The 25,166-nt window shown below is 39.9% G+C and overlaps 1 protein-coding gene and 1 long non-coding RNA gene across 4 annotated transcripts in view; one reads left to right on the top strand and one right to left on the bottom strand.

Moving 5' to 3' along the window:
• Window positions 1-805: 805 nt before the first annotated feature.
• LOC108166781 (uncharacterized) lies at window positions 806-1,279 on the bottom strand. The gene is made up of 2 exons (XR_001777156.1): window positions 1,194-1,279; window positions 806-973 (listed from the first exon to the last, which is right to left on the bottom strand). It is a non-coding gene; the product is annotated as an uncharacterized LOC108166781 (long non-coding RNA).
• Window positions 1,280-2,752: 1,473 nt separating this feature from the next.
• Window positions 2,753-25,166, top strand: part of npy8ar (neuropeptide Y receptor Y8a) — a 48,024-nt gene continuing 25,610 nt past the window's right edge. The window contains exon 1 of one of the 3 annotated variants that reach the window (XM_008423149.2): window positions 2,753-2,841. The gene's annotated coding sequence lies outside the window, so the exon portion shown is untranslated. The other 2 variants (XM_008423150.2, XM_008423152.2) reach the window with 2 other exon arrangements.

The following is a 25,166-nucleotide window of genomic DNA, read 5'->3' on the forward strand; positions in this document are numbered from 1 at the left end:
TGCCATCACAGTTCCTTATCTTGCTATACCGGTCAGTGTTTCTTAACACGTTTTTCATATAAGCGTAGAGTCAGACACTTGAACTGAAGTGCAGATTGTGCAACATTGTCATGTTCCATGGTGGTACCAGTGTCTTACAAAGGATCTATGCTCTTTATGATGTGACTCTGCTAAATATGAAGTGAAGGGATTAAGATTTACAGTCTAGATTAATTTTAGAAATTTCTAGAAAATGTCTGAGATTAAGCTTATAATTTTACAGTTTTTTCTAGCAAATTTTCAATTGTTTAAGAAATTTTCTGAGATTTTGGTGGAAATGTACTCTTTTGTTTCTGTCCAGAATGGCCCTGATACACCATCGTAGAGTTAGCTTTTTTGTGCTGTGTAATAATAAACTTGCCTTACAACTGGTGTAAAAGCAATTACTGCTCAAACTGATCTGTTTCTCTCATCTGTCATATTTTTTGTCCCGAACTCACACACCTATTGATATTTGACTTCTGAGAGTCAGATATTTCACTATGGTGCAGGACAAAACCTGAGGAGAACACAGTGTGCTATCTTCTGTTATATAACTCTGTCGTCTGTGCTTCATTGCTTGCTTTAACCTCTCCTCGCTGTGCCATGAAGATTTTCAAATTCATAATTGCAGTAAATTACTCTGAGTTGCTCACCAGTCACTATTGTGTCTTCATGTCTCTACATTCTGAAAAAAATTTCATCTGCTTAGAAATGGCTGCTTTACACAAAGTCCAGGTACAGAATCAGAATCAACTTTCTTGGAAAAGACTGTGTGCACAAACCAGGAATTTAACCTCTGCTTTATTTGCTCGCAGTGTACAGACATTAAATGTAATCAGAAGCAGAATGCTTTTATCGTTACTGTACCAAAACACAATCAACTTTATTTCAGTACAGCCCATCCAGAAGACATGCGTCTGTGGCCGCTGCCCCTGAAGGTTTGAGCAATACACTGTAGAGGAAAGAAAATAAGGAATGAAATAAGCACTATGTATCTGTAGGTGTATGAAGCCATTTTTTCTTAAACAAAAAAATGGATATTGTGGTACTGTAAATGATCTTATTTGAAAGCACAGTAGCTGACAACTCTGGTTGCAAAGTGTTCATCAAAACCAAAAACAAACTGTCTCTATGGTTACTGATTTTAGCAAAGAAAGCTCCGATTCACTGACCTGACACCGATTGTGTCCAGGATGTGAGGGGTCTGCAGAAGTGTTAGCCGCTCTTTTCTTAACCCAATACAGTATTAGTGTACACAGTACTATTTGTACACTAATACTGTGTACACTACTGGGAGTAACCTTGAAGAAGGAGCACAGAGCAAGATAAGTCACAGCGGCGTTACTGCTGTAGGTTAGCACTCAGGCACTGACAGACTGGGAGCAGACTCCTCTTGACCTGATGAGGCTAGATGATTTGCATGTTTGCTGGAACCTACTCAGCCAGCTGTGCTCCCTGACGCCATCTGATGGAGAAAAATGGTGAAACCCAGATCCCAACAAGTGCTAGCTGTCACTGCTGTAGAACCACAGGTGGAACTGCAAACCAAACATGACTGCTATATTTAAAGAAGGCAAAGCCAGACCTGGCTGCACAACACAAAACGGACGCTAGCTCAGGTGTGACTGCAATGTACAAAAATAAGATGCACTGTTACATTTTACATTTGAGAGAAAAAAGTGGGATATTTTGTTTTCGACAATAAATAAAAGTGCGCTGAAGTGATGGACATCAAACACTAACACTGTGGGATCTGTGATGCAGCAGTTTATTCATACATCTCTGACCTCCTCATCACTGCAGCAGGTCTAATTAGGGTCATAATTACCCTCCTGTTCAAGAAGTCAAAGTCCTGCTGATCTGATCTTCTGTGACTCCTTGAGCCTCAGGGGTCTGAGTCTGTTGGACTTTGAAGTCTCCTCTGCAGTAGAGGTTATTCAGTTAGGATTGCTCCATGTAAACTAAAAACAAATTGAAGCATCATGCTGTACCTCAAACATCATGTTCTCCACTCTTTAAACTCTCCCTCAGCCCCTTTTCTCTTTAGCACGGTTAAAATGCTCCTAACACTGATTCAGGATTGGCTGAACTCAGGAGCTGCAGTCCGTGTCCTGGAGATGTCCGTGTGTTGAGGCTCTTGACGCTCTGACTCCATCTGCAGTCCATGCTTTGCGAATCTCCCTCAAGCTATTCAGTGGGCTTTGCTTCTCAATCCTTTCAAAGCTTTTCCTGTTTCTTGTGTATTTTTCTAACTTTTTAACTTTTTTCTTCCACTCAACTTTCCAATACCATGCTCGGATGCAGCAGTTCTGTGAACGACCAGCTTCTTGAGGACTGACCCTCTGATCTCTAATGGTCATGTCAGCAGTCTTCACAATCATTTTATAGCATCACATTCTGTGCCGAACATTCTCAGATTCTGAAAGTGAAATATTCCCGTTTCCTGTGATATCTCGGGTTTTCGTTGGCCGTAGTTAAAAAGAACAAATGAAATGACTGAAATGTAGAACTGTAGTAAGTTCCACTTTTTAAACTGCACCTGTGTGGGATTTATTTGGAGGGGGGTTTGACTGTTATTACCTCACTGTCTGTCCGAACCTGACCCAGTAAATTCAGACCCGCTCTCAGAGGACCGAACCTGACAGAACTCCACAGCCTCACCCAAAGCTTACCTCCCTCCCTTGTAAACGGCACGGAGCCCCGGTACTGGCTCCACGGAGGCTGCGCGTGCGGCAGCTACCCTGCACGTGCGTGCGCAATTTCTATTTGCTCTCTTTGAGACGGTGAGCAGACCCAGTCCCGACCTGGCGACTCGACCCGGTGAGTCCACCTGTCCATGTTGTCCTCCGCCCTCCGTCCTGTTTGTCTTGTCTCGTTGTGTCCGTGCAGTGGACGCAGACTGTGGACTCTCCCGGCTGTTCGCGCGCGCTCCGGCCGCCAGACGCTCCATCACTGACCGACACAGCCGCTCGCTGCCTGCCTGGGAGGGAAACTTCTGATCCCCAATTAGCAGAAAATTCAAATGAAGGCAAAGTTGAAACAGGAGCGGCTTTTACAGGCTAATTGGTGTTTAATTGATGGTGAGTGGATTCTTCGCTGTGGCTCGATGCCACAGAATGTAAGCTCCACATCTCTGCTGGAGCAAACAGCTCAACTTTCGGAGGGTTTCCTGCTGACAGTCAATCAAGAGATTGAGCTCAAAACCTGTTGCTTCTGACGATAAAAAAAGAAACAGCCAGTTTGAATTTGAAGGATTATATTGTGCATGATCACTAAGGACTCGTTAGGTCCTGTTTTATGGGCACTAATATTATGTATCACACTGCTACCAAGAAAAATCCTGAGAAGATGAGTGCTCTGTTTGTGTCCCATTTGTAAATATTTGAGTTGGATGAACAAATTTGAGGTGAGATGAGAGGATCTGCTGTCCCTGTGAGGCAACTGGAGCTGGCAGTCAGAGCGTACAGTAAAACCATATCAGACGATTCAGTGTGTGTTACTTTGAGATGCAAATGTGCTGATGGAATCACACTCATAACACATGAATATCAGCTACTGCAGCAGCTCTGTGGTGGTGTAATGTTCACTGCACATGGTGGTAAAATGATGAGGTAAACATAGTTAGGTGAAACCCTGGATCAAATTTAACAATCAACGGATATCAACTGCTGTGGAGGAATTCTGCTTTTTTCATAAATACTTGCTATGCCAAATATTCTAAAGATAATTTTGCCATTCTCCCTGCTCTGTTTTGTGTTGGCTGGCTGTTTTCACCCAGAAAAAAAAAATTAAAAATTACTCAGAACATGACTCCATCACTTCGGCTTATGCTCATTGTCCGAGCTTGAGTGGGAAGATCAGATGTAAGAAAACACACGGCTGAAACCACCAGCTGTTTTTTTGACTGCCAGCATGTGGATGGTGGTTCTTTTCCAATAATGCTCGTTTCATTTCATCTGACTTTGATCCCAGTTTTCAGGAAGGGCTCTATGACACTCGGTGTGCACCCTTATTTGTTGGGTTTTATTTAGAAATGAAAAATAAATGTCAACATTTATATGTTTTTCTGTGAGCATTTTTATATCTTTAACATACACATTTAAACAGTAATTCAGGAATGACAACAGTTGAGTCATTTATAGTGAGATAAATTGCAACCTCAGTTCATGATGAGAACGCAGGAAAAAACCAGGCACTACATTTTCATACACCATGTTTATGTATTTATGCAACTTTTCTTGTTTTAGGTACATTAAGGTTACTACAATTATTCCTATTTATAAATACCAGAATAATGTGAAATAATTTTCTTAGATATTTAAAAATCATTAATCAAATTAAGATGCGTTCCCTGCAATTCCTTAGTATTTGGTGGAATTGTTCTTCAAGCTTGGCTCAAATAATTTTGGGTTTTTTTCCACAAGCGTCTCTCTCTTTCTTTCTCTCCCTCTCCCTCTCTCTCTCTCTCTCTCTCTCTCTCTCTCTCTCTTTCTGTCTCCTCAGCCTTCTGCTTTCTCCCCTCACACCTGCAACCTGTTTCTAATCAGCCATCTGTTCCCTGTTCAGTAATCAGCCTCCCCAGTACAAATACGATTTATTCTCGGTCACTTCTTGCTGGTTCCTTCTGTTTTTTCCCTGTTACTTTCCCATTGATTCCCTTTTGTTCATTTATCCTGCAGTCCTGTTTTTTCTGCTCTGGGTCCCTGTGTTCCTGTGATTTTATTTTTTTTGTAAAAAAATAAAATAAATAAAAATAAATCAGGGTGATAAAGAAGTTACTGACATGTCAGAAACTGTATTACTGTGATAGTTTGAGTTCGGCTTGGTAAATGCAGCTCTAGAGTAAAACTGCTTTGAGTGGTCAGTTTGACTAAAAACTCACTATATAATTTCAGTCCATTTATTATGAATCTTGTTATGCAAATGCCTTTATCTTTGACTTAAAAAAAGAACCTCACCACTGCATCTTTGGGAAGAAATGTGGGGTAAAATATGTATGGTTTAACACTGTCTCTGTATTCATCCAGGGTGGCTTAACAATATTAGAAAATTCATAGCATCTCACCTTATACGATGTTGATAAAAACTTGAATATTTTCAGGTTGCCAGAAAAAGGGTATTAATTCTTGAGCTGCTAGTAAAAGTACAAACTAACTTTCATACAGAAACATAAGTTACAGGCTAACACACACTCAGGTTCAGGGCTTCATTTTCCAACAATGTCTTCTTTTAGCTCATTCCAGCTCCAGTTAAGGACCATCAATATCAAAGTGTAGTTTAGCAAGAAGCTTTTGTCAGTGATTTTGTGTGCATGCATGCATGCGTGTGTGTGTGTGTGTGTGTGTGTGTGTGCGTGTGTGTGTGTACTTGTCTTACACATGTCTTCCCAAGGGCCAAAATGTGTTTACATGGTCACATTGAGTAGATATAACTGAATGAGGGAGACGCAAGGCAAATCCCCATGAGGTGGTGTGTAGAGTATGTGTGTGTGTGCAGGAGGGGGTGTGTTCGCAGACGTGTGAGTGTCTTGGCTTGAGAAATGAACAGGTGTTATCTTACAAGAAATTCAGCAGAAATGCAGCTCTGCACTTTTGATCAGGTTCCATTTTGTTTATTTCATTTTTTTGTACTTGCAAGCTGTTTCCTGAACATTTTATGTTTAAAATTGCACATCAAAAGGTTGGTTTGACAATTTTGATCAAAGTTAACAAGTCAGGGCAGAATATAACAGCCAAACAGCTCCCCTTTTTTCATGTTATGAATGCCTGGCTGTCCTTGCACACATTGAATAAACACAAGAGTTATTAACAATTAACAAAATACTTCAACTTTCATCTTAAATGGATTTTATTATATTTTTTTCCAGGCATATACTGCTATTGCTTGCTTGTGCTATAAAACTGCAGTAAATATCAAACATAACTTAAAAAAAATTTACTTCCCAATTTGGTGCCTTAAAATTGGGCCTCTGTCCCTTTAAGAAGCCTTCAGAAGGTCATCACAACATGGCTCCTCCATTATTCTGAGCTTTGGGCTCCTTTAACAAAACAAACAAATAAAATAAAATAAAATAAAATAAAATAAGACAGTTTGAGACCAATTATGTTCTCATTTTCTTTGTGAAATCCATGAGCAGAACTTTTTTCTGCACTTAAAAAAGTAAAGTAACTTTTATTTAAGGTAAAAATTTAAAGAGATACCTTTTTCTTTAGAGTAACATTTTACACTGGTAACTTTACTTATATTTAAGTAAAATTGCATCAAAGTAACTTTACTTTTTCTTGAATACAGAATTTTGTAACTTTTTCCACCTCTGCCCCAAGTGTTCAGATAATTATTACCCAAATTAATTGAAAAGTATGGCTAGCCACTGTTGTAAGGCAAACTGCAGACTGTACCATGAGATTAATGTCCTTACTGAGTCAATGCTGTGAGATTGAAGTGTAAATGTGTGGTATTCATGCTGTGTGTTTGTAACAATATGTTTATTAACTACAGCAAAAGTTGAAATGAAAACCTGTGCCAAGCAGAAATTAGAGAAGCATTAAGCAGCGAAACCAACACTAAATAACAAAGGCATTAGAGCAACTGGAAATCTTTTAGATAATTGCTATCTTGTGCCTAATAGTGTTTCTAACAACAAACCATGACAGACTCGAAAATAAAAATCACCTTAAATGCAAATTAGGGAAGCAAAAGTTAATTTAATGACTAAAACCACTGAACAATAACAGTCATGTCACAGGTTTTGGGTATCTCCAAAGCACTTTAATAAATGTTCTTTTTGTTTTTAATTTGCAAACCACATTAACTAGTAACAGAACAGTTCAAATAACAGACACATTAGAAACAAATGGAAGCACAAATTACACTACAATGACCTAAATGCCAACCAGTGAGAACCAAAACACAATCATTTGTGGATCATAACACATCAGTCTGCAAAAGCTTCAGGAATGAGTGATGCTTGGGGTCATGTACCACATTTAATAATAATAATAATCAATTTAATTTATAATGCACTTTTCATTAATAAAAATTAATGGATGGGTTAGGGTTAGAGGGTCTCAGCATCAGAACAGGAGAGAGATGAACAAATTTTGGAAATATTGCGAAGATGAAAAAAACAGGTTTTAAACAGGTGCTTAATGTGATTTTCTTTTTTAAAAGGTTTTGTTGGCTGTAGTGGCCTTTATTTGAAAGTAGTTTGACAGGAAAGAGGGTTATGAGAGACGGGGAAGACATGCGGCAAATGTCACCAGGCCAGGAATTGAGCCTGTGACCACCGGCATGAGGACCAAGGCCTCAATACATGGGTTGTGCTTTGCCCCTGCGCCACAACAGCACCCTACTTAATGTGATTTTCAAATGTGAGATGGGAGTCCATTCGAAGTCCAAGGTTTGTAACAAAGGAGGAAATGGGAATGTCTTGTCCAGAGAATGAAATACTCGTCAAGAGTCGAGGATTGAACCTGGTGAGGCGTTCCGATCAGTATGGCCTCGGTTTTGGAACAGTTCAACTGAAGAAAGTTATGGTTCATCCAAGTCTTAATCTCCTCCAGGCAGGACGTTAGCGCAGTAAGTGGAGGTGAAGTAGAAGATGATCCCGTTCTATTGTAAAGTTTCAAATCGTCCGCATAACAGTGAAATGAAATGTTGTGCCGATTAATGATTTTACCTACAGGCAGCAAGTAAAGAGAAAAAAGCATAGGCCCTAGAACTGACCCCTGCGGGACACCACAGGACACACTAACGGCCTGGGACTTGGAGTTTCCAAGGCAGACACATTCCAGCCTACTAGAAAGAAATGATCAAAACCAATCCAAAACAGATTCACCGAGACCGACTTCCACATGCAGACGATTTAGGAGAATGTCTTGGTCCACAGTGTCAAATGCAGCAGTGAGATCAAGAAGGACAAGAATGGAAGTGTGGCCAGTATCAGCAGCCATGAGAACATCATTTGTAACTCTTAGCAGGGCAGTCTCAGTACTATGAGCAGGACGGAACCCAGATTGAAATTTGTCATACAGAGAATTTCTTTGAAGGTGGCGCTGGAGTTGGGCAGTAACTGCCTTTTCCAGCACTTTAGAAAGAAAAGGAAGATGAGAAATAGGACGATAATTGGAAAATGAATCAGGATCCAGAGTGGTTTTTTTTAGAAGGGGTTTAATGATGGCAATTTTAAGAGACAAAGGGACATGGCCGGATTTCAGTGATTTATTTATAATTTGAGTAATTAATGGGTGTCGCAGCGCGATTTGATTTTATAAGTGAGGAGGGAAAAGGATCAAGTGCACAGAAAGAGGGTTTCATTCCCTTAAGGAAAGTCTGCCTCGCTTTGAGAAACGTCATCAAAGCAGTTCAACCCAAAAGGCACAGAAGTAGAGGTCAGTCGGGAATCAGAGATGCCAAGAAACTGAGATCTGATCGAGTTTACTTTGTTTTTGAAAAATGACAGAAACAAATTGCATTGTTGAGTCATATCTTCAGCATAGATTTGTTTGTGGGGATTAAGGAGGTGATTTATTGTAGAAAAAAGCTGTTTAGAGTTTCATTGATAATGTTGGAATAGTACTGAGATCGCGCTTTCCTGAGGGAAAAGGCATATGCTTTCTGATGTTCACTGTATGCCTGTTTATGAACAGAGAGACCTGATTTTTTTACACGTTTCTCGATGGCACGACCAACGGTTTTCATCTTCCGCAACTCACTTGTATACCAAGGGGCAGAACGGGAGAAAGACACCAGTCTCGACTTAAGAGGAGCATGGAGCTCCAAAAGCTCCTGGAGAGATTGATTCTAATAGTCCACAGAATCACTTACTGATAGATGGTTAATAGCAGACAGAGTGAAGGTCAGAGGACAGAGCCTCAAGGGAGATGTTTTTCAGATCACGGAACTGAATAAAACGTTTTGTGTCCAGAACAGACAAACTTGAGGGAATTTCTAATGAGATGACACTATTGTCAGAAACACCCAGATCATAAACTGATAAGTTGTTAATGCTTATAGTGTCGTGATCACCAAATCCAGAATGTGTTCCCTGTTGTGAGTGGGGGCTGAATGAGATTAAGCGAGTCCAAAAGAAACTTAAAATCTGCCACCAAAAGAGAAAATGAGTCATCAATGCGATTATTTAAATTTCCGAAGCAGGCACAAAAAGAAGTGAGAAGGACATGCATCTCTGAAAGAAATAAAACATGTGGTTTCGGAGGCCTGTAAAGCAAAGTAATATTCGCCTGGAACGGGGCTTTAAGATTAAAAGCCAAACTTTCAAAGGAGAAGTCCTGAAGAGCCAGCTGAGACAGTTTTAGATTACTGTGATAGATAACAGCCAGCAGTGTTGTAGTACTCGAGGTCAGTCCTGGTCTCGAGACCAATTTTTGATTGTCTCGGACTTGACCGCATTTGGTCTCGGTCTTGTCTCGGTCTCGGGCGCTGAGGACTCGGCATTTTATTTCAAGACCGGTCAAAACCGCAAATGTGAAAATATCACTAAACGTACAGCATACTGTCCAGTTTATTTGTTAACATCTTTGTTTTCAGTGGATGCAAAAAGCACCAACTAAAAATCAAGCAATTACGTGTTTCTGTTACTGCTAAGTCAGGATGAGATACAAATGTTGATAACAAAGTGTATGACGATCTACGTCATGATTCTATGTTGCTGATTAAATTAAATTATATGGTAATGACTGACAGATATAGCCATGAGTTCGTGCTAAGCGTATGGCAATCTGACAGCGCATGGCGACCTGACAGAACATTGTTCTTTGTTCTTGTAATGTTCTGCGTACACTGCAGTAGCTATGAGGATTTTATTTAATTATGTACATTGATATTTTTTAATTAACAAATAAACAAAACACAAGAATGAAAGAGCACCCAGAGCATGCACATTACTCTTTCATTGTTTTCATTGAAAGTGACAGCTGTAATGTCTGCCATGGTGTCAGACTACCTGGGTTCATGTAGCGGGAGAGAGAGTGAAAACAGTCACGATGAGCGCCTTGTGCTTGGTTACTTATTGCTCCTTGGTCAGTATTACCTATGCTTAATGGTATGTTTAATTGCTATGTTTAATGGTGCAGAGAGAGAATGGTGCTATGTTTAATGGTTTCGTTATCTTTTTAGGGATGGCACGAGACCACCGCGGATTGTAGCACAGAGATGGAACCAAAGCAGAACAAAGAGTTTGTTCTGCAATATTTGTAAAATTTATCAAGTATCTAGGTGTTTTTATGGGAATATAGACCTTTTAGATCAATTTGAGAAGTAATTTTGATCATATTTCACATTTTATCGTATCACGTAGAGCGGGCCGATGGTCTTGGTCTTGACTCTGTCTTGACTTCCCTCGGTCTTGGTCTCGAATCCTAAAAGTCTTGGTCTTGTCTCGGTCTCAATACACTCTGGTCTTGGTCTTGTCTTGGTCTCGGGTTAGGTGGTCTTGACCACAACACTGACAGCCAGACCACCGCCGCCGCCCAAGCGACGGGCCCTCTGCAAGTAGCTATAACCTGAGGGACAGGCTTCATTCAGGGAACAATACATGTCCGGTTTGTGCCAAGTCTCCGTTAGGCACATGAGGTCCAAGTTTTTCTCCAGGATGTGATCATGAATCAGACAAGATTTGTTGGATAAGGATTGCACATTGAAAAGTTCCATCTGAACGCTGGATGGGATAGAAGCTTTGCAAAGGTCTCAACACACTGGAATTAACTCCACGTTTCTGCTGCCTCTTCGGGCGACGTGCACCTCCTGCCATATCAGGGACTACAGATGCAGCGCTCTGATGACTTAATGGATGTGCAGTACGTTCGGCAGACCAAAAGGAAGCCATGGAGCCGGGCCCAGCCTACCGAAAATAAACAAATTTCCTCCGAGAGCCTCTGTGAACATAGCGAGGTCTTCGCAATAGGCCGAGTCCTTTCAGGATGGAAACACAAGGAGGGGCAGACTGGTGGTTGAGTTCGAGCAGCTGGGAGGCGGAGTAGGTCAACATTGACGAGCCAGTCTGGCCGGAAGGGGCTAGTAGCAAGCTAACCGCTAACAGCAGACTCACGGTTCCAAAGCAAATCTTCAAGCAGTGTAATGAAATCCACAGCATAACTTGACGGAGCAGGAAAGAATCCAAGGACACAGAAAATGACAGCAGAGCGACTTAAGTCACACGATGTGACCTGATTTACGCGGAGAAGCGGTAGGAGAAACGGTAGGAGAAGCGGTAGGAGAAACGGCGAACATCCAGAGCCAGTGTCCTCTCCCCTTTAGGAGTACAATTGAATGATGGTTTCAAAGGAGAGGAGTTTGATAACTGGAAGTTCTTCTTCCCATGCTATATTACACAGTATTACTGTCAAAACTACCCATAATGCCAATCATTCCAAAGCTACTGTTGAATTAGAGGAATAAAATGTTAAACTTCTTTGCTCATTATTTTCCTCTATTTCCCCAAATTCAGAGTTCTGCATGTACAACAGCGGAAACCACACAGAGAACAACCAGTCGCCATTCAACTTCAGACATATATAGGGTTTCATTCAGACAATTAAATGCATTGAAAAACAGATCAACATTACACCCAAAACCATCAAGAAGTCCAAACCATAAAACAGACATTAATTACCTGAGAAAAGTAAAAAAAAATGAACAAAATACAAAAATAAGAGAAAAAGCAAAGGCGCCTTTGGGAACTGCTTGTGGCTGCAAACAAAGCAATTCGATTTGCTTCTGTGAAGTGGAGGTTTTTATTAAGAGGTGTATTCCTAATTTTAATATATGCATCCTCTTCTAAACCTCTAAGCAGTTTCAAATTACTTGGATAGGATGGGAGACCTATTCAAAACCAAAGATAAAGAGAAAGATAGAGCAAAGGTCACTCTCAAGACAGGATGTTCTCATGCCAGTTACATCTGGAGTCTCTCCCTTTCTTCCTTCCTAAACATTTGCACCAAGACTCTAATTCACCTAGACCTTACTCGTTTTCCTGCCGGACTGATTCCCAAATACTAGTTTTGTTTTCTCAAGATTTTATTGTTCTTCTGACCTCATAGAAAACACCAAAGAATTTGACCTGGTAGTAAACACATAAGTTATCTCTCCCATCCTGTTTTTTCCCTATTACTTTTGTTTTTGTGAACTGCCTAGCACAGCACATCTGTTTCCTCTATTAGGGGAAGACATTCTCTACTGAAGGCCCTTTTCAAAACCCTGTTATATGTGATTTTATGTCAGTTAAGAAAATAAGTCGTTATTTTAAAAAAATCATTATCCAAATCTACCTACATTAAAATCTACTCAAAATATTCATGCTCTATCTAATATTTCACATGCACCAAGGTTAACTGTTGCTAAAACCAATATAATCAAACTTGTCCTCAACTACATATAGTTAAGTTGAAAAACTAGCATATTTGAAATGTATTTTCCTAGCACTACTGATCTCATTGACTGGCTGGCAAATGAAAAGGAGACTACTCTGTAAGTGACATGCAATAGATGCAATGACACATTTTCTTTTGACAAAATTTACTGTATTTCATCAAGCGTAAATCGTAAAAAAAAACATGTATACTCAATAATATTGTAAAGCTGATGACCTACTGAATTAGCTGCTACATTGGCTCTTCAATCTTCTCTGTTCAGTACCTTTTTTTTCAATGTGCATTTCTTTATAGTCTTCATTCTTTATTCTGATATATAATCAGAATTTTATACTTGCATGCATCTTTTGACTGTCATACAAGTAAATGTAAGCATTGCAACACTTATTGCCGCTAGCATAACATAGCGCTATGCTAGGTATCAAAGGTTTGGCTGTTAATTGTTTTCATCTTGTGTTTTTTGTCCACAAAGCTTAAAACTATTGCATGATTTCGATCTTTTAGACCTGAAAGAACCCCAGAATGATGTGATGCGTCACAGTCATTCCAACATTTGAAAAAGATGCAACTGAAAGTGACGGTGATGGCGACTGCCCAGATAGAGAGTACTGCATCGTGGCAAAAAAGTAAAAGCCCTGAGGAAAGTGGAACCCCAAATGTCATAAAAAAACAGATACTAATACTCCACAGTGTAGTAAAATAAAATGCCCAAATGAAAATGAAACTGATGCAATAAAAAACACAAAAAACCCCTTCAAAATAGAGACAGGGTTCTTAAAACATCACAGCAACCAGCAGCCACATCCAGTGGATCAGAATTTGTGACCTATGACCTGACAGCAGCAGATTGATGAAAGAAGCTAAACCTGACCCTGTTGAATTGTTCATGTTGATGTATTCTGCTCAGCTCTGGCTCTGGGTCTTTGTCACAGAGACACAAGTATTGGTCATATGATCCTGATGTCTATAATGAAGCCATCTTGAGAAGAAGCCACTTCAGGGAGGTAATGGCTTCAATTTATCCGGTGAATAACTTAAAGGCAACAGAGGATGCTATCTACAAAGTGCGGCCCATCATCAGTGCACTGAATGATTTTGATAAGTTGCTGCCATACACACAACTGGTTTCAGTTGATGAAAGCATTATCATGCTTTCATCATGATAATGAAAGCATTATCATGCTTTCATCAAGCATGACGTGTTTGCCTATTACGGCAAACAAGTCTGCAAACAGCTATTAGGGGCAAACCAATCCAGTTTGGGTTTGAGGTACGCAGCCAAGCTTCACCCTCATGGTAAATGTTGCACATAGAGGCAGAGTTCTCACACATCTTCCTGAAACTGACTAACTACAAAGGGTTGAATTTGGTGGAACAGGAAGAAGTTCCTCCAGCATGTGTATTTGATCATTATAACCTTTTTACCTAACTGATGAAAATTACCAAATGAGTCGCTTGGCACACTGAGACGGTGCTGTTGTATCTTTATGTATCTAAAACAGTTCTTTAAAAAAAGGTTTAATGACACTAGTGGCCTTTATTCAACAGTAAACAGGAAGTAAGGCAGAGAGAGAGGAAAGACAAGTGCAAGTAGTCTGTGGCTGGGAGTGGAACAACTGCACTGAGGACTGTAGCCTCTGTATGAAAAACCGAAGAGGCACCTCATGTTGACGGATGCAGAGGCTGGTGAGGCCGTCTCCGTTACGCCACGGAACCACCTCCACAGTAATTATGCACCCATATAGATAAAGATTTATACTGAGGCATGAGGGACATTATAACATTATGCAGAACTAAAAAAAAGTCAATTTTACTTGATACTGACCCTTTAATGTTTTACATAGTAGCCTACATACCATCAATATGTTTCCCTTTCCATGTCTAACTCAACTCAGATGTTTGAGATACCTAAAATTTAAATCTATTTTCTCTCTAAACAAGTTCTCCTCAATGTTGGTTTTTCTTTGAAGGAGCTTCTGGAACATATGGTGATATTGTGTCTGTAGCTGTCAATATCTTTATGAATCATTTTCCACTGCTTTTATTTGTTATATATTATACCAGTCTGGGACTAGAAGGAATATGCCCCATTAATGGTGTAGTTGTTAGGAGAAGACATGGCGTGACCTCCTGAAACCCCCATCTGACCGTTTCTTCACTGGAAATTCTAATTAAATTCACACGTCTGTCCTGATTATTCTGCTAGAACTCTGGCAGCAATAGGCCATGTCGGCGGGCGAAGGTCAGACCAGAATTCAGCAAACATTTAACAAGCAAATCTTCTGTGCATGCACATCAAAGAATGCTAATGAAAATGTAAAATAATGCATTTTAGAGCTGCTATCATAATACTGTAATACCACAAAACCATGATATTTTTTCCAGAGGTTATGGTACCGTCATAATTTCATGCCAGCCCATACCTACTGCTAACTGAACAGCTGCTGTTGCTTCCAGGACTGCAGTTCAGCCCTGGATCTGAGACGAAGATTCCGGGTTCAGCTCAGACTCTTTTATCAGAATTTCCCTGATTCTCAGGGTTAACTCAAGTAGAGGTTTGTGTCCGGACAGAGATACATTTTAGTCTTAAAGTTTTCTAAAATGTCAATATTTTCAATGGTCCATTTCACTGTTTTGTTGTGATCTACAGGATATTTAATCCTTCAAACTGCTTGTTATTTTAAAACCTAATTCTTATCAGGGAGGCATTGTTGAGGAAAAATGACTATTTTTAGTGTTTAACGCAGTTTAAACCTTTTAGAACGAATTTCTTAATCTTGAACAGGTTTGTGTTAGTGATTTAAAACCCGAAGAACTATTGCTGGGTTAAGTATTTAAAGTACAAAGGAGAATAGAGGATCTGCAAGACAGGAGGTCATAAATTAACATATGCAGGAAGGTGGAGGACATTATCACTTGAATTTCTCTGAGAAAGGGAACTTTGGTCGGTTCACGTAACCAGGATGAGAAGTCTTCCAAACTAACATCTGACATGGTGAAAAAAAATCACTAACATTTAATTTGTAAGACATTTTTCTTAGTTATTAATAACATGTTTTGACTAAAAATTGTATTATCCTGTTTTAGAATTAATTTAGTCAATGATGAATGTATTTGAAATTGCATTATTTCTGACTATATTAGAATCAAATGAAAATGTTTTGTTTAGTATTAGAAAATACTTAGGTTTATGGTGAATGAATGTCTTGATTCTTATTTGTTTCTAATTTCTAATTAGAAACAGGAATTGTACTTCATTATTTTCTGTTGATATTATATCTATTGCTTTTGGTTTGATATCAGGACTAAACTTTGGAGATGCTGAGTGCAGAAGAACAAATTGGGTTTTTGGAGAACTTTTCATTGAATTAAAATACAGTATTAAAGGTTTGTTCCTGGCAGAGCAGAAGAGAAACCAGAATTTCACAGCTACCTGTGAGGTTCCTGCATCTGTTTCTCTTTGCCCAGATGGCTGTAGAGCCGGATAGTGTTAAGAAAATAAATTTAAAATAAGTTAGTTTTAGAATTTATCATGACTTGATTGACATACCATAATTATAGTTTTAAAATATATAACATATTCTGACCTATTGATCCTTATTTTACTGTAGTTAAAGCAGATTGTTTGTCAAGATCTCTGATCTGCTCTTTGTCTGTCTGGAAACAATCAGTAGGAAGTTCCAGCTTTTCACACTGATCTGTGAAAGCCATAAACCACCATGAATTCGGAGAGTCTGCTTCCACCTTATTTAACAAAAGGTGTTTGATCTTGTGAACAAATTGCGGGACTTTTTCTAAATTCAAAAAGGGCCAGAGATGTCTTCCAATTGGTCAAGTAGAGATACGCCTTATTTGAATACATTAAAGAGGAAAACACACCTACAGGTATAAAAGTTTGTGCACAAGGGAAACAATTCAGAAAAAAGCTGATTTATTTTACTTCTGCACCAGCTCTTTCTCCAAGGACGTCCTTGATATTTCTTTGTCTTCTTGTCTCAGGTAACAATGTTTGTATCTGTGTTTCTTCAGTTTCCTATACTATCTTATATTTTCTTCTGATTGGATTAAATTCTGTAATTCTGTGACGTCAACACGCATTGTTGTGTTTTTGTCCCCGCACGTGGCCACGCGAGAGAACCCGGGATCAGAAGGAAGAATCAGAGCCAGAGTTTTGCTAAATTTAATTGTAACATAAAAATTCTTCCTTAACAGCATTAATGAACAATAACTCATGCTGAACTCTTTGGCTGTTATTTTCCTGATGATCAGAAGATTCCCCGTCTTGGTCATTTTGGTCTACGTTGCTAGTTTTTTTTTTTTTTTTAATTGCCCAGAGCAAATACTTATAGACATTCACAGCCAAACCAGACCGATTATTGCACAACAGCTGTCAGTGGGCTGGGATCAATATGGTGCCTCATACATCTGACTGAGTCCCTGTTATTTTTAGACAGATTGCTTGGTCCATAAAGCCTCGGGGATCAAATATTGATTGAACCGAACTCCAGAGAGAAAATTGATACAACTCAGGGTATTTATTTTGTTATAGTTTCTCTTTCCCATCATGACAGCTCTTTTCATTAGATAACCTTTAGAGGAGTGTGATGTCTCCCTCCTTAACCCTGAGTAGTGACAGGTCCAGAAACTGGACAGATGAACTGACTGCCCATGTGAAGGTTGGTGTGATCGATACACAATATTTCTATTTCTACTTACTCTGTCACTTTACAGCACATTGCACCCCTCAACTGTTTGACATTTTGAACTGTCTAAACCACAAACTTTAACGTATTTCTTTAGGATTTTATGTAACAGACCAACAAAGTAGTGTGAAAGGACAATATGTCAGTATTTGAGCCATTGTAGGTAAAAGAAAAATTGGCTACAGAGGAGTATGTTTTCACTAAAAATCTCTTTATTATTTACATATTTACAAGGAAAAGCTTGAATTGTTGAAAAGTCAAAAATTTGCAAGTAAAAAACCATCACAATACTGATTGAAGGAATACATTTACAATATTAAAGCTAGGATAATATCTGGCATTGAAAAGTCATAAGTCTGTAAGAAAACAACTCAGACGTTTATGGAGATTATTGATTCAGACATTTGTGACTAAAGATTGAGGTCGTACCTAATACTCTGTCGTACTTCCGTCCCTCTTTGTCACAACGTTTGACTTTTATAAGCTCAGTTAATTTGAGTGGAGCTGCCAAAGCTCCACTGTGCACATTATTCCATGTTAAGGCATATTTGCTGTGAAAATATGCAGCCATAAGTGTTTTTAGGGGAGGTCTTAAATATTCCTGGATTTCAGCTGTTGACAGGCAGTTGTGGTCTCCATTGGATCTGGGTCTGTACATCCCATAGTTTTGTTTTTAGAAAGACTGATAATAATTGTGCCAATATGCTTGTCGTTTCACAGCAGTTTTGTTTCCGAGTTAAGCACCTTACTGCTAAAACTTGTTAATTGGATGCACATCTACTTGGATTGTGAATTCCACCTTTCGGTTCGGTGGATTTTCTCAATCCATTACAACTGACAACAAGTTGGTGTTCTGAGTGACATTACTGGATGGCATGAAGCTTCTCCACAGAAGCACCTCAACACCTTTAACCTCATTATTGTTACAGAGGAAAGGAGAACCTGAGGAGACTTTAGAAGCAACATTCTGACAGACAGTGATCAGTGCTAAAGTAAATCCTTTGATATGACTGGCCTGAGGTCTTTTGCATATGGTGACCCATTAAAATTAAAATGTGATAATATGTCTGATGGAAGAAATAACCTGAAGACTGCGTGTCTTTTCACATTGTTTTTCTCCCTCAGTGCAGATCGTCAGTATCCCAGAATAGTCAGCTGTGTCAGCTCAGCCATTGTGGACAGATATATATTTATGAAGCCTTGGGGAAATATGTAAAATATGATCTGGGCTTTGTGTTGGGGGTATATCAGGGATCTGAATATTTTACGCATGAATTAGTCAGCTATAAAGAATTATGTTAGTAAAGTCAAAAGAGTATATTTAAATACAGAAAAAAAATCATGTCTTCTCTTCAGTCTTTCTGTCGTATAAAGAATCTTTTATGACGTCTTTATGATATTTATATAGCAAACCAGAGCTGTGAATGTTTACCTGTAACATTTCCACCATGCCTGAGCGGAGCTGCACGCTCTCAGCAGACAGATCCAGTCTGTCAGATAACGGCGGCTCTTTGCTCGATGGGTTGGTGTTTTATGTAAGACGCTGGTTCACATGTCAATGATCAAAACGAGCTTTTAACTCTTGTGCTCTGCTGCCAGGTTATTACAATTAAAACTAACAAAATAACAAAAACTGAAACTGAGAAACCATTTTTGTTAACTCAAATAAGTAAAAATAGTACCTTATTTTCCGCACTATAAGGCGCACTTAAAAACCTTCAAATTCCTCAAAAGCCGACAGTGCGTCTTATATATGGACCAATATTGAGCCACAACAGGTCTAGCAACTACGGTAAGCAGCCGCCGACTTAATTTTGCCCGATTTATGTTTTCGCATCCACCTGAATAATGTGTAGTTGCGCCCCTGCCCATGGCACTTCAACAATATTATTTTACCTTTTATCTGGAAATAGTGTCTGTTTATTCTTTCCATACAGTCCTCTGTATTAATTATTGATCGAAAGGTCTTGCCATACCAGTTTATTCCTCTGTATTTACTTTAGTTTCTTAGTTTATTCTTGCATTTTGTTCTTCATTCATTTCCATTTAATTTCCTTTGATTAATATTATCCTCTCTTGGTTTATTGCTATGTCCACTTTAGTTTCTTTCCTGTTGCTACATTTATTTGATCGTTTATTGACCATCAGTAATCTTCACTCATCACCTGCTGCGCCTCCTAATCATCATGTGTTTCACATCATGTGTTGATTTTTCACTGTTCAGCGTCAGATTCTCTGTTTTTATGCCATAATTTACATCTAGTTCGTCGCTCCATTTTGCCCGCTTCTCATGTTTCAGAGTTTTGCGCAATGTGCGCAGCGTTTTTTGTTTTTTTTCTTAGCTCCCTAAGGTGCAGGGCAGTCGGGAAACATCAATGGGGGAAAGGCAGACTGACATAAACCTTTTAAAACAACGGAAACAATTTCTGCATTCTGATTTTTGAAATTTAAAAGTGCTGTGTTGTTCCATCACACCCGTTTCATACCGGACCACTTACAGCTCCGGTGTTAACGCTATAAAATGAACGCTCTCTATTGTGGTATCACCCATGGAGGGATTTCTTTATTTAAATGGGTTCATTTTTCAGAGGGATACAAAGTCGTGATTTTAGTAATTACATGTTTATAAGAGCGATTTTCTGCTGTCCTTCCATGGTAGCGGGCAGCTTTCAAACGGAAATAAAAAACTTTTTAATATAAATTGCTGCTTTGACATGATCACAGAACTGCCAAAACATATGTAGCCTACATAAATACCAGACAAAGTGAATCACAGCAGCGTCATCAGCAGCTGTAATGCTGAACTGATGCGGAGTGGAGCCATGAAGCTACAAACACTGAATAGAAGAAGAGCTACCATCAATACAGTTGTAGCCAAGCATGATTTAATGTTACACAATACAGTTTTACCAAGTTGCTCAAAGTCTAAACTGGTATTGTTGTGCATTTAAGGTGTAAAGTTTACCTTCGACTAAACGCCCCCCAAAGGCATCCCAGCGCCCCCCTTTTGTAAAAATGTCATCCCAGCGCCCCCTGCCGTCCTCTGAACACCCCCTGGGTGGCGGTACCGCCCACGTTGAGAACCGCTAACGTGGGCGGTTCTCAGCGCCCACGTGGTGGGCTCATCACCACAGATAAATCATCAAAATACTGGAGGACACATGAAAAATGCAAAACTTAACTCGCAGTGTCTCGGTTGCACTCTGCGATCTCATAAATTAGAGAAGCCGTTTGGTTCTGGCCATGTTTCCCCCCCGATCTCTGACAGAGCCGGTGGCTGTCAGTGAGGCTGGGAAGGGCTCCTCATGCTCTCTGATGATCAGCAGGGTGTGGGAGGATTGTTCTAGTTACTCATCAGCTCATTTCCACTCCATTAGGTAAGGCAGAGAGCCTGCGAGTGAAACAGTGGAGCTCAAAGTGTTACGACAGAGCCAGTCTGAGACCAGGCAGGACGGCGTAAATAAATGCAGTGTCACAGCGTTAGCCTCGCCATTCCACTGAGCCCCTCTGGGATTATTACCCAGATCACTGTACTGTAAACATTACAGATGTAAATATGGAGATTTTTATCAGAAAAGTGTCTGTATTCTCTATACCTTCCTAGTACCGCTTCACCTTGTATCTTTGACCTGATGTGCTCCATGCCTTGTTATTATATTTCTCAGCTATTTATTTCATTTGCTATAGCCTATATTTTGGGTCAGTAACATTATATTTCCTCCACCATGCTTGCCTGTGGTTGAATACCTTTATTTCAAATGAAGGTTATCCAACTAAAAGAGCTCATTTCTGTTTCACCCCACTATGAAGCAGAAGACCAGAAGTCGCCTTCGCCTTGTGAGATTTTTGCAAGGCGGCCTTTTGTTTGCTTCCCTCTGCGTCTGCATTCATGGAGTCCAGCAGGATCTGTCTGGAGATGTGGTGTCCAGCATGGAGGGCCTTGGTGTTGACCCTTTCACCTCTCTTACTGCTTAACTCAATTCAAAAATACTTGTTTTATCCAAAAAAGGGAAATTAAATGTTGTAACTCATGTAATCCAAATATTTTAGGATAATGATGCTGACTTGATGAAAACAGCTGTTGCCAGTTCAGCAGGATTATTTGGGTTCTTCAGAACAGCAGGACTATTGGAGACCATGGTCTAGTCCAATCCACTGGGCAGGTGCAGGTTTGGGTCCAGGTTGTCTGTCTCTCTCTGGCAGGTGCTGCTCCACCAGCTGCAGCTCATTAAAGTCATGCCATTTAAATATCTTAGGCTTCATTTTATACATCCATGTGTGTTTTGTTTCTCCATATTAGTTGTTCTGTGAAAATGGCTGTAGAATTTGGACTGTTGCTGTCACAGTGTGTTGTGTGTTCTGGTCCATACAATAAGCCTTTTGAAGTCACTTCCATGGCTCCGAGGCCTGGTTATGGCCGTGTTGTCTGAGTTTTAATGTTCATGTGTGCCGTCCTATCAGCCAATAGCAAAATACTTTTTAAACCTTGTAGACACTTTTAATCTTGTGTCTGGTCCCACACAAGAAAGCAAACACACACGTGATGTTTGATTTCAAAGGTTTGCGATGCAACATTTCCTGATCATATTCCTGTTTTATTTGCGGCAACTCTCACCTGTAATGTAGTTCAAATTTGCACCGCTTCCTCACACTGTCGCAAGATGTAACTTTTATTAAAAACAAGGTTGTTGTTTTTTTTTTACATATTTTCTTGAAATTATCTCTATGTTGTCACAGTATAAGACACATAATCTGTGAAAAAATTTAGTTGCTCTGCCTTCTCTCAGTATTCTTGGTACTAACTTCAGAAGTACACACAGAAACAATAAGTCAGAGCTGAGAGGAGGGTCTTATCGCTGTCAATCACTCTCATGTACATGCTGCTCACATGCCACCCCCCTGCTCTCTGCTGCACTGCAACTGGTTCACCCCATCAGAGCATGCTAGTTAGCATGGCCACAGATGATAGCAGTTTTCCTGTAACGACTTATCTGCCATTAGCACATTGAGCAGCGCCTACCTGAGGATGATTGACCCTCCTGCTGCCTCTGATTGGTTGTTTTTGAATTTCTTCAGACAGCAGTTGCTTTTGGAGGAGGTGCAGAAGCTGGATTTTTTTCCACAGATGATCTCTCTCATGCCATCCTGTCACAACATGCCGACAGTTTTAGCAAATATGGAATTTTTTTTTCTTTATTTTTTATAAAAGTTACTGACTGCAGCTTTAACTTCCACTGCTGCTCAGGTCTGAGCTGCTTTCAGTCAGACACACCTGTGTCACTGAGAGCATGACGAATGATGCAGAGGATCTTTCATTCCACCTGCCGGTCACTTCCAGACACCATGGCTCCACTAAAACACAGGAAGTCTGGGACTAAATGCTAGTTGAATGACAACTTGGTCTGTCACACACTGGTGCTGCACAGCTGAGAGAAAGTGGAAAGGAACCAACAGCAGGTTTCACTTAAAATTTTTAGGGACTGCTGACATCAGAAAACTTTGAAGCTGCTGAAAGCAATTGTTTCTCTGAAAAGATTCTGTCTGTCTTAAGCCTTGTGTTTTGTGTGTTTTGCCTTCATAATGTCCCACAGACTGTCTGTGTGGAGTCCTCCCCTACAGTGTGTGAAGATTTTCTTCATCTCTTTAATGATACGACTCCCTCTATTGAAGACTGATTCTTCAGTCTCGTAACCAGATATTGTTGTTTTTGCGAGCTTGAGGCCAATGTCTAATTGATTTTTTATTTCAAAATTTCTGAGAAAAACCAACTAAGAGTTTATCTGGAAAAAGCGTAACATTCTTGAGGTTTTCCAGTCTAAAACCTTCCAGGACTAAATCAGCTCTTTTAAGAGTCTTTACTGCTACTTTTTTAGTAGTTGACTCCAACTGTGTCAGTCTGTTATTCTTGTGCTTTTAGTTTGACACGGTGCACCATGAGCTTTCAGTTCCCCTCATCCTAGCACAAAATTTTTTTAGCAAAAAGCTTGGACCTGTTTTCATTAAGCTAATTTATTTTCGTAGTTTCAATTTGCGCACTTTTATGGAAACACATCCACTTTAAATCAGCAGCTAATCTCTGGCTTTGTGTCTGTATTTGTTCTTTTTGTCTTCAGATTTCACTAAGCTCTGCTGCTTCACATCATTTTCCTCATTTCACTTCACTGGCTGCATAAACATTTTAGGGTCAGTTTTAAAATTGTTTTATTTACTTTTAAATCCACCAATGGCAAGGCCATTGGTGGATTTAAAAGTAAATAAAACAATTCCTCACCCTTCCTCAGCCTTATAGGTATTTGTTACGACCCGGCTCGGCCAGGGGAAAGGGAAGCAACATTAAAGAAACCTAGGTGGTAAGGTTTAACAATGTAGGAGTTTATTACGGTTTTGACAAAAAAAAAAAAGGAAAAAATTAACATCAAAAGTTAGGGACTTACAAAAAAAAATGTACTAAATAAGAAAATCCACAAAACAATCAGGGTTGTAAACCAAATATCTTAAACAAAAATGGACTTTCCATACAGATTAAACAAAAACAAACTACAAATCTCTAACAGAGATTCAGAGATCCCTCACAGGGACAAGAGCTAGTAAGAGCTTGCAAAAACTAACAAAAGCGATCAGGGCTATCAAAGTTCACAAAGTCAGTTGACAGCAATCAACTAAACAAAACAAACAAACACCCAAAGTGGCAAGCTGTCTAAGCAAAGAATCAGCCGCGCCTTCTCCCAGGAAGTCCTTGGTTTTTAAAGGGGAGGCCTCTTCAGGGATTGGTGTAGCTGGTAATTGATGAGCCAATCGCTGTAGGCCTCAGGGAGTGGCACWGGAAGGCAGGGCTGCATCCACTTCCAAGTGGAGTCAACTTGATTAGAAGCTGCTGATGGTACAAAAAAAAGGAAAAGAAAACATACACAAGGCCACTGGCCGCAACACCTCCCCCCTAAAGATCCTAATCTAAAAGGGTTTGGGAGGAACATTTCCAACCGAAGGTAACTACATAAGCTACACTCTAGATAAAGCATCTGCTAAGCAGTTGTCTGCACCTTTTTTATGTTTGATATCAAGATGGTAATCCTGTACCAGTAAAGCCCACCGCATGAGTCTCTGGTTATGGTTGTACATCCGAGAAAGGAAAACAAGGGGGTTGTGGTCGGTGTACACTGTGATTGGCACAGGGCTAGACCCTAGGTAAACCTCAAAGTGTTGAAGTGCAAGTAGCAAGGCCAGAGTTTCTTTCTCAATGATGGAGTAATTGAGTTGACTGGGTGTAAATTTACGGGAAAAAYAACAGACGGGATGATCAGCTCCGTCCCCACCTTCCTGTAACAGTACAGCACCAGCTCCAACAGCACTAGCATCCACTTCAAGTTTGAAAGCCTTTGACATGTCTGGAGAAGAAAGCACAGGTGCATGTGACAAAAGAGATTTTATACTTTCAAAAGCATGCTGACATTCAGGAGTCCAGACAAAATCTACTTTTGGGCTCAGCAAAGTAGTAAGAGGGTGGGCTACAGTCGAAAAATTTCGACAGAAGTTTCGATAATAACTGGCCATGCCAAGGAAACGGCGAAGGGCTTTTCTTGTGCTAGGGACAGGAAACTCAACGATGGCTTTTATTTTGGTTTCTATAGGGCATACCTGTCCCTGGCCAACTTGCCTACCTAGGTAAGTGACGGTTGCTTTACCAAAGTCACACTTTGCTAAGTTTACAGTAAGCGAAGCTTCAGCAAGCCAGGTGAACATATCTTTTAAGATTTTTATGTGTTCTTCCCAGGTAGAAGTATACACAATGAGATCGTCAAGATATGCATTACAGTTTGGTAGCCCAGACAGAACAGTGTTAACCAACCGCTGAAAGGTGGCTGGGGCATTACACATGCCAAATGCCATGACTGTATATTGCAAAAACTGATCTGGTGTTACAAATGCAGAGATCTCTGATGCACGGTCAGTTAATGGTACCTGCCAGTATCCTTTTAACAGGTCCAGTTTACTTACAAAGTTGGCATTGCCAATTGTATCAACACAATCCTCTATACGGGGAAGTGGATACGAA

Source organism: Poecilia reticulata, linkage group LG12, assembly GCF_000633615.1.
Source record: "Poecilia reticulata strain Guanapo linkage group LG12, Guppy_female_1.0+MT, whole genome shotgun sequence".
In the NCBI taxonomy this organism is placed as follows: domain Eukaryota; kingdom Metazoa; phylum Chordata; class Actinopteri; order Cyprinodontiformes; family Poeciliidae; genus Poecilia; species Poecilia reticulata.